The 8945-nt window shown below is 45.3% G+C and overlaps 1 protein-coding gene across 4 annotated transcripts in view; it reads right to left on the minus strand.

Moving 5' to 3' along the window:
* The window catches only part of KMT5B (lysine methyltransferase 5B), a 57374-nt gene extending 50513 nt beyond the window's left edge, over positions 1-6861 (minus strand). The window contains exons 1-2 of one of the 4 annotated variants that reach the window (XM_039537954.1): positions 6663-6861; positions 6351-6459 (exon numbers count right to left, since the gene is read on the minus strand). The gene's annotated coding sequence lies outside the window, so the exon portion shown is untranslated. Of the gene's footprint in view, positions 1-3206; positions 3298-3345; positions 4020-6350; positions 6460-6662 lie in introns of those variants that run through there. The other 3 variants (XM_039537957.1, XM_039537953.1, XM_039537956.1) reach the window with 3 other exon arrangements.
* Positions 6862-8945: the final 2084 nt, after the last annotated feature.

Consider the following 8945-nt stretch of genomic DNA (forward strand, 5'->3'; position numbering starts at 1 on the left):
ACTTTTCTAAAAGATTTATGAAGCTCAGTGACACTGGAAGGCTATATCCCACAAATGGGAATATGCAGAGGCTACCTCAGAACAGCAGACTGACATTCATGGTAAAATCATGCGAGATAACATAAAAAGAACAGGAGTACTTGTGGCACCTTAGGGTAGGTCCATACTTACCCGCCGGGTCGACGCGGAGAGTTCGACTTCTCGGAGTTCGAACTATCGCGTCTAATCTAGACGCGATAGTTCGAACTCCGGACGCACTCCCATCGACTCCGGAACTCCACCACCGCGAACGGCAGTGGCGGAGTCGACGGGGGAGCCGCGAACTTAGATCCCGCGGCGTCTGGACGGGTGAGTAGTTCGAACTAAGGTAGTTCGAGTTCAGCTACGCTATTCGCATAGCTGAACTTGCGTACCTTAGCTCGACCTCCCCCCCCCCCCCCCCCAGTGTAGACCAGGCCTTAGAGACTAACAAATTTATTTGCACATAAGCTTTCATAGACTACAGCCCACTTCATCGGATGCATGCAGTGGAAAATACAGTAGGAAGACACACACACACACCATGAAACAATGGGTGTTACCATACACACTCTAACGAGAGTGATCAGTTAAGGTGAGCTATTACCAGCAGGAAAGAAAAAAACTTTTTGTAGTGGTAATCAAAATGGTACATTTGCAGCAGTTAACAAGAAGTTATGAGGAACCGGGGCAGGGTGGAGGGAATAAACACGGGGAAATAGTTTTACTTTGTGTAATGACCCATCCACTCCCACTCTTTATTCAAGCCTAATTTAATGGTGTCCATTTTGCAAATTAATTCCAATTCAGCAATCTCTCGTTGGAGTCTGTTTTTGAAGTTTTTTTGTTGTAATATTGCAACTTTTAGGTCTGTAATCGAGTGACCAGGGAGACTGAAGTGTTCTCCGACTGGTTTTTGAATGTTATAATACTTGACATCTGATTTGTGTCCATTTATTCTTTTACATAGAGACTGCAGAATCCTTATTTGATAAGTTAGAGCACGTGTCTTAGGCTAAACCAGTGTACTGTATGAACTGAAAGGAATACTGGGAACTGTAGTCCAATGTATCAGATTAGAACTAACATATATGAAACCTCTTCAATGTTTATAATGAATACACATGGATCTGTTCTATCATGACATGCATTTAGAAAGATCACTCTATATAAAAATTCATGTACTAAGTAAGAGGATGTAGCTTCATTAAAGAAATTTTATTTCTACTCTTTAACTAGGTGTTATTTTGATGAATAAGCCAAATAGAATTTACGAGACATATGCGTCCTAACCAAAAAAAGATCTTATTTTAGGGCAATTTAATTATGTTTCAAATACATTTTTACTACCATTATACTTCTGAGACATTACTATATTTCAGCTATCTTAAACAATCTTGAACAAATTCAGCCTAGAGGTTAATTTTTAACAAAAAATGAAATTGAAGGATGTGTGTATGCATGTTCGTATACAGCTGTATTATGAAAACACATTCTAATAGTTCTGATAAATTTAAAATTTATAAGATTGGGATTATTTCAAGTTTAATAAATTAGAGTGCAACTTTATGAAATCCTGTGTGTTCTATTTCTATAGTCAATATATAATCTGATGCTCATTTGGCTCAAATAAAACTCACTTTTGATTACACTGTAAGTTAGCAAATTAGTTTTTTAAATGTTTTGTTGAAGGCAGAATGCATGTACTTTCAATTTACCCTAGATTTCAATGGAAATATTATAAACATACATGCGATCAATACACAGGAACCATTAGATAATTATTAAGACTATATATAAAAGGATTCTGTCAGATTTGTTAAGACACTTCTGTAAAACTTCAGACATTTTCCCCATGGTTTCTCTTTCAGAGAGTATCAGAGGGGTAGCCGTGTATCCGACTAAGTGGATATTCACCCAGGAAAGCTCATGCTCCAATACATCTGTTAGTCTATAAGGTGCCACAGGACTCTTTGCTGCTCTTTCAGAGAGGAATTTCTTAAAAGACCATTTAAATTCAAAGTCTCCAGTACAAGTTTGATTCTGGATGAGGATACACATTTTCCTTTCTCATGATCCCTGTTGTAACTTCAGAACTTTTGGTCTTTCATCAACAGAAAACAGGAGACATTTCAATATAATGGCAATGTCTTCAGAACCAAGAATGCCCATTCAAAACAGAAACAACAAGAAGTCTTAAGGTGCCACCAGACTCCTTGTTGTTTTTGTGGATACAGACTAACACGGCTACCCCTGATACATTCAAACAGGTTTAATAAAAAGCCAACTAGCAGAGATTTAACACAGATTAAAAGATTGTAATATTATTTATTCATACATAGCTACAAAGGATGCAAACTCTACAACTGAACTCTGGTGATCAGATCTCTTAATATCAAAGTTGCAATAAGTTGTCAGCACAGTAATGAGCTTCTGTCCTCAGTTTCCACACACACACACACAAGCAGAGTGAAACTGCTCCCCAAACCCTAACCGCAGAGAAGAAATGGATTAGGGGGAAGCTCCTTCAGATCGCCAGGGAAGATGCAACTTTCTCCTCTCTGCCTCTTCTCTAATCCTGTGCTGCCCCCTTGAGGTCACCTCCTGTCTTCTCTAGACTATGTGAACAGACACCCTAGTCCCTTCCAAGGATTCAAAGTCCTCATTCTTCCTGGTCACTGAAGCCAAAGGTGTCACGGTCACCCAGCCCCCTCTTTTCCTCCACACCCAACGAGTAGACGGAACACCCAGCGCCACTTCCCCCGTCAATCAATTCCTCCCCGGCCGACGGAGCCGCCATGGGTCCCTTTAAATCCCCGAGAACCAGAGGATGTCAGCTGTCAGCGAGCAGCCCACCGCCCGCACCATCCCCGGGTGGGACCAGGCTCTCCTCGCTGTGGCACCCAGCCGCACTGCGATCCCCCCGGGGACAGACACACACACACACCAGCGAGGGGGACACACGGCTGGCACCCCCCGCCCCACACGTCATCCCCATTACCTCCACACCATCCCCATCGGTCCTGGCTATTATCCCCGACGGTGCCCGACTCCCCCCCCCGGGATCCAAGCCATGCCCCGGCGCTGCCCTCACCGCCCCAGCTACTGCCTCCCGCGACCCCTCCCCTCTAGCCCCCCCGACAGTCATCCCCAAATTAACTGCCCAGTCTGTCCCCGTGCCCGCTCACCATGACTCCCCTCCCGCAGCAGCCGCGGACCCCCTGGGCTGGGGACCCTCCCCGGAAGGGGATCGCCCCCTTGGGCAGGGCCCCCCCGAAACGGGGCCCCTGGCCGCTTGGAAGCCTCCCCCCCCGACTGAACACTTACCGCCTGGCTGCCCCTCCGCGCTGGGGTCCCCGCCACCGTCCCCGGTCCCGCCGCCGCTGCCCCGAGCTCCAACCAGAGAAAAATTAATCATAAAAATAATAATAATAATTCCAGGGGGAAAAATGGCGGATTAAAATCCAAGATGGCGGCAGTAAGGCCGAACGCTGTAGGGCAGAACCGCCTAGAGATCCATCCGCCAGGCCCCGCGACAAAGAGTCCCCTGGGCCCCCTCGCAGAGACCCTGCGGGGCGGTGGCGATACAGTCACCGCCTCCTGCTTCTCCGCGGGGAGCCCCCGGCACTTGGCTCACACACTCAGAGCGGCCTCCGCTGCGCGCCTGGGTCCTTTCTCTTCCTCCGAGCCCCGCTGCCTCCTCACACAGCCGGGAGAGGCGCCTCCTGTCCGTGTGCTCCAAGGCGGCGGAGGGACACACCAAGCCGAGCCCCGCTAGATCGCTCCTCGCGGCGGAGGAATACGCCTCAAAATAAATCCCTTCTGTCTCTTCACGCTACTTCACAGAGCGAAGGGGCAGCGCCGAATGCGTCTCTCTGTCTGCGCCTCACCTGTGGCGGAGCAACAGTACGGCGAACGACTCCCATGACCTCTCACACTGCTCTGAGCCGAGCGGAAGGATTCAGACAATCACACTGAAACAAGTTCCGGTCACACCAGAGATTTACCGAGCGGCCGCGGCGGAGCACGAAAAGAAGTCCCGGATCGTAGTGGGTTGTAAAAGATCCTTCCACCGCCGATTGCCCTTTAAATACCAGGCACTGGCCGCGGCGGAAGGAAAACGAGTCCCTCCCATCCCGTGCACTGGGGCTGGGAGGCGTTCGCACACACAGAGGAGACCTGTCCGCTTGCTGGAGCGGCCAGCGGGGTTCTGAGGGGGCTATATTCCCCCCCCCTTCTAGTGTCCCCGCCCTGGGGACCCCGAGGAGTTCTAACCTCCTCTCCAAATACCCGCCTGGGCGTGTCAGTGCATGGAGGGCATGGGGGTCGAGTCACCACCTCAGTGCATGGGGGTCGGGATTTCCAGGGTTTACTTTGGATAACTGCTTTTCTGGGCTACTTGTAGCCTGAGGAGCCATCCCTCCCGTGCTCAAGGGGAGGCTCTGCTGAGGCAGGGTGCTTTGGTGCTTGCCACTGTCCTGCTTTGCTTGCCAATCAAAATCCCCAAAGTCAGGGATGGGTCATCACACCCACCAGGGGCAGCAGGTTTATATAATTTTTGGTGGTGGCCAGAATGGGTCCAAGTCCTGCCCCCCTCCCACCTTGTAAGCCAATATATATAATATATATATAGTGTAAAAATGGATTAGAAACTAATCATTTAACAGTTTCCCTATATTGTACAATGTGTGGGGGGATGAGAGGTTTGGGGTGTTGGATGGGGCTTGGCGAGGGCTGGGGCATGGGGGGATGAGGGCTCTGGCTGGGGATGAGGGGTTTGGTGTGTGGGAGGGCCTCAGGGCTAGGACAGAGTGTTGGGGTGTGTGGCTGAGAGCTGCATGGTGGGGCTGGAGATGAGGGGTTCAGCATGCAGGAGAGAGCTCAGGGTGGGGGTGAGGGCTCTGGCTGGGGGTGCAGGCTTGGGTGGGGCCAGGGATGAGGAGTTTGGGGTGCAGGTTACTATTATCTGAGAATGTCATTAAGCATTGACTTAGGGCAGATCAACACTGGAAAGGTGGCAGGGGTGCCCCTTCTTTGCTGCCCTTTCCTCACACTGTCTAGCCACCATTTCATACCTTTCTCCTGCCTTCCCCCACCTTTATTTACAAAGGGATCGCTTGTTTTTAAAAACTCTGTGTCACTTAGATGAACTGCTTTTCCCTAATACACAATTACCCTCTTTAATGCATGTCCTAACAGTTTTCTAGGGTTAACTGCACATCATAAAACAGGTCCTCATTAACGACAGGCTACAATTACGAATTACCATTAGTTTATAAATTAATACTAGTATGTGCACTAATACAAGTAATTTATCAGTGAAATGTCATTTTGAGCTTTCAGCATCCCAGAATCATTTAGCTTCATACACACGTGCTTGTGTATTGCACCTTAACTTTTTTAGTGATCTTTCGTCATCAAAATAGTTATTTTTCTGTGTCATTTAAAAAGAGGCAAGAAAAAGAATGCCATGGACATTTCTGAAAATTGTGCCTCTCTCTTCTAAGCAGAAAATGTACTGCAATTTGGTATCCAATATAACTGAATTGAAAACCTATGTTAATGCAATAATTGTTGAAAATTTTATATTTACAGAAGTAAATTCAAAAATAAAAGTTCTCACCACATTAGCTATATTGCACTTGTGTAATATTTTAAGTTGTTCTTTGTGTTTTATTATAATAGGATCTATATACACAACATGACTAGTTTTTAGCATCACCAGTTTTATTATTTTTTACAAGCACTTCAGGTGGCCTCTTCAGCGTTTACGCACATTAAGAAGTCAAGATAAGATAGCAAATGCATTTCCCCAAAAAAGGGAGCATCTGCCACAAAACCTCTAGCCAGCAACACCTCAGCACATCTATTGTATGCTACATGTTCTACTAGTAATATTAAAAGATGTGAAATCTAAGGATTTGTAATCAAATCTCATTGCTTGTGGAATTTTGTTTTAAATCACAGTTTCAATTATACAAGCAAGCAAAAAAAGTGTCTAAAACTAGTAAGTGACTCGAGTAAAAAAAAAAATCCTTACTAAATAGATTTTACTGAAATTTAGTAACAAGTAATTGCTTCCAAAGCTGAGAATGTGCAGCCAGCTGTTAGCCCAGAGGACAAACGTTTACTGTCAAGTAGTAAACCTCTGAAAATAGTGATTTTAAATCAGAAGTGATGGCACATATTTAGTATCATCACAAATGGTGATACCATGATAACATTAATAACTGAATTTGTACAAGGACCCAGAGTACCCAGTCTGCTTTATGAACTAGCCCCCCCCGAGTTAATTGCCATATTGGGTTTTACATATACAGAGATCACCTCACCTTTCACTGAATTCCAGCTACTTCTGGGCTGGAAGCTAACAGCCTTTGGCCTTGTCTTCACAAGTGGTTTGCCTCAATTCCAGCAATGGATGGCCAGCTGTTGGTGTAGCTGAAACAGTTCAAACACAATGAACCTTGAGAACACCCCTACCATAGACTCTTGCAAGCGAGCTGGAGAGAGAATCAAGGTTAAGCTGGAAAGGATGTCAACTTTTGAAAATACACTTGTCTAAAAAGAGTTTTCCCTGCAACACTCCAAAATTATTATAACTGAAAGAGATTAAAGAAAAGCAATATTTTCAGTTTGCTTACATTGTGTATTTGACAGCACTTTGTGTTAATCAACTTCACTGTTTTCCCTCTGTACAGTAGTCAATCCATTTTCCTTTTGTATGGGTATTTCACACAGCAACATGGATAAGAAATATTTTTTAAAATAGTCAAGTTTGATGGTAAAAACCACAAAAATTGGCACGGTGGTTCAGAATCAAGTTTAGTACATTAATCTACTTTCAACTCTCTTTAAAACTGACTGTGTCTCTTTAAGGCTGACTGGCTGATTTACATACACTTATGACAACCATCATGCACACAAAGCCCAGCTCCCTGGAAATGCAAGCTCAGAAATGTAGTGAAAATTTTCTATTGTACAGGCCTCAAATAATTTTCAATATTACATTTTGTTACTTTCAAGCCAAGTATTTTCTAACTTGGTAACAGGCATAATGCTGAGTAAGACAGGGAAAGTTTCAAATCTGAAAATGTTGTTGGTTTTGGAATTAACTATCAGGGAAGAGGAAGGTAAAGATGGAATCATTTATTTTTTTAAATGGACAAAAAAGATTACTTTATTCACACACTCGTTCAAAATGGCTATGACAATTTGCCATCTTAACTATAAAGTTTGCTCTGAAGCTATAGGATTGAAAGGTTTAGGACCCTTACCATTCAGTTGAAGGGTGATAGGAATTTCAATGGACAGTGACAAGCTAAAAATAATTTAAGTGACTTTAATTCTTTAGCAGTGTGGTTAACAGATTATTTTTTTCAGTTTAATTGAATTTACCGGTAATAGTAGCCATTTATGCTGTTTGTTGACTTTTTACACTTTTCTCACCTTGGGCAGTGGAACTTGTGTGAGATGGAAAAAATAAAAATGAAAAAACAATCAAATGTGTTTTAATTTTTTGCTTTTGATGTTTTGGCTAAACAATTTTCATTAAGAAATCATACTTAAATATTCTAATCATGTTAGTTTTTGTAAAACCATTTCTTTTTAACAAAACCTGCTTTTGAGGCCTGAACTGAGGTCCCGATCCTTACACCTTATACAGTCAGAACCTTGCCTCTCTAAGGAGTTCCACTGAAATCACTCAGGCTCTGTGCAGGTGAAAGGGTGTGTCCACTCAGCCCGTTTCAGGATCAGAGTTCACAGCCTGCCTCTGAAGAAAAGCTTTCCACTAATATCAAGCCAAATTTAGCATTAGTGCAAATGACTACATTTCCAGCTGAGTTAATGGTGTGTCCTCTTAACCAGGACTGAATTTGACCAGCTTGGTTTATTTACAAATCTAACCTTAAATACTGTGGTAATGGTTATTTCAAGAGCTATGAACATGCAACAATAATTGACAATCCCATTTCCCGTTGACAATTTAATGAGGCCATATAGGTGTGGCAGGGAGGTATGGCAATTTCCTGCAATATCGTGGACAAACTTTATTCAATTAAGTTAAAGCTTATGGAATTAAGTTTAATAGCTTTGGAGTCCATTGTATTAAGTGAATCGTTTATGTATCTTTGTGGGTCAGGGATTGTATCTATTTCCATGAGAGGGGGTAGTGACAGTTCCACCAGTGAACAGTGGCAGTTGTTTAGGCAAATTCATTCAGGTTGTAACACCTCCAGAGAAGCAGCGCTACCTGCAGGGGCTCACAAATACTGATTCAGACTGAATTTTTTTACAGACTAGCAGACAAAGAAAGGACTTTTGGTTAAATAGCCTGAGTTTAAACTGACTCTCGGCCTCTGGTCCAAGGGGGACCCAATCCTTAGGGAAGGACTTTGGCCTACTGAGGCCTATAAGGGTGCTTGTCAGGAGTGGTGGAAGCTCCCTAGAAGATGGAGGGGCCACCAGTGCCACAACCATGGCCTTGCCTCTCCAAGCCTCCGCCATTGTGCCGCCCGCCGCCCCTTCCCCCAAGGCCCTGCCCCCATGCTGTCCCTTCTCCCCAGATCCTGCCTCTGCCTGCTCCTCTCTGCACCCTCCTGACTTCATTGCTCACCCCTATGCAGGGGTGAAAGTAACTCAGGACACTTACTGGTACAGGGCCCGGGGCCAGCTCCGGCCCCCAGAAGGGGCAGGGCCTCAGATGAAAGGGGAGGGGCTGGAGATCAGCATCCCCCAGCTAGCCAGCCCTTCCAGGCCACCTGGCCTGCCCCACCTGGGGCTCCCATGGCAGTTTAAAGGGTATGGGGCTCTGGACGCCCTCTTTTAAATCGCCGGCCCCGGGGCAGCTGCTCCCTTTGCCCCCCCCACCTGTTGGCAGCCGAGGGTGGGGGCAAAAGGGGCAGGGACATTAAGGCGCTGCAGGG

Source organism: Mauremys reevesii, linkage group 4, assembly GCF_016161935.1.
Source record: "Mauremys reevesii isolate NIE-2019 linkage group 4, ASM1616193v1, whole genome shotgun sequence".
NCBI classification, from domain to species: Eukaryota; Metazoa; Chordata; order Testudines; family Geoemydidae; genus Mauremys; species Mauremys reevesii.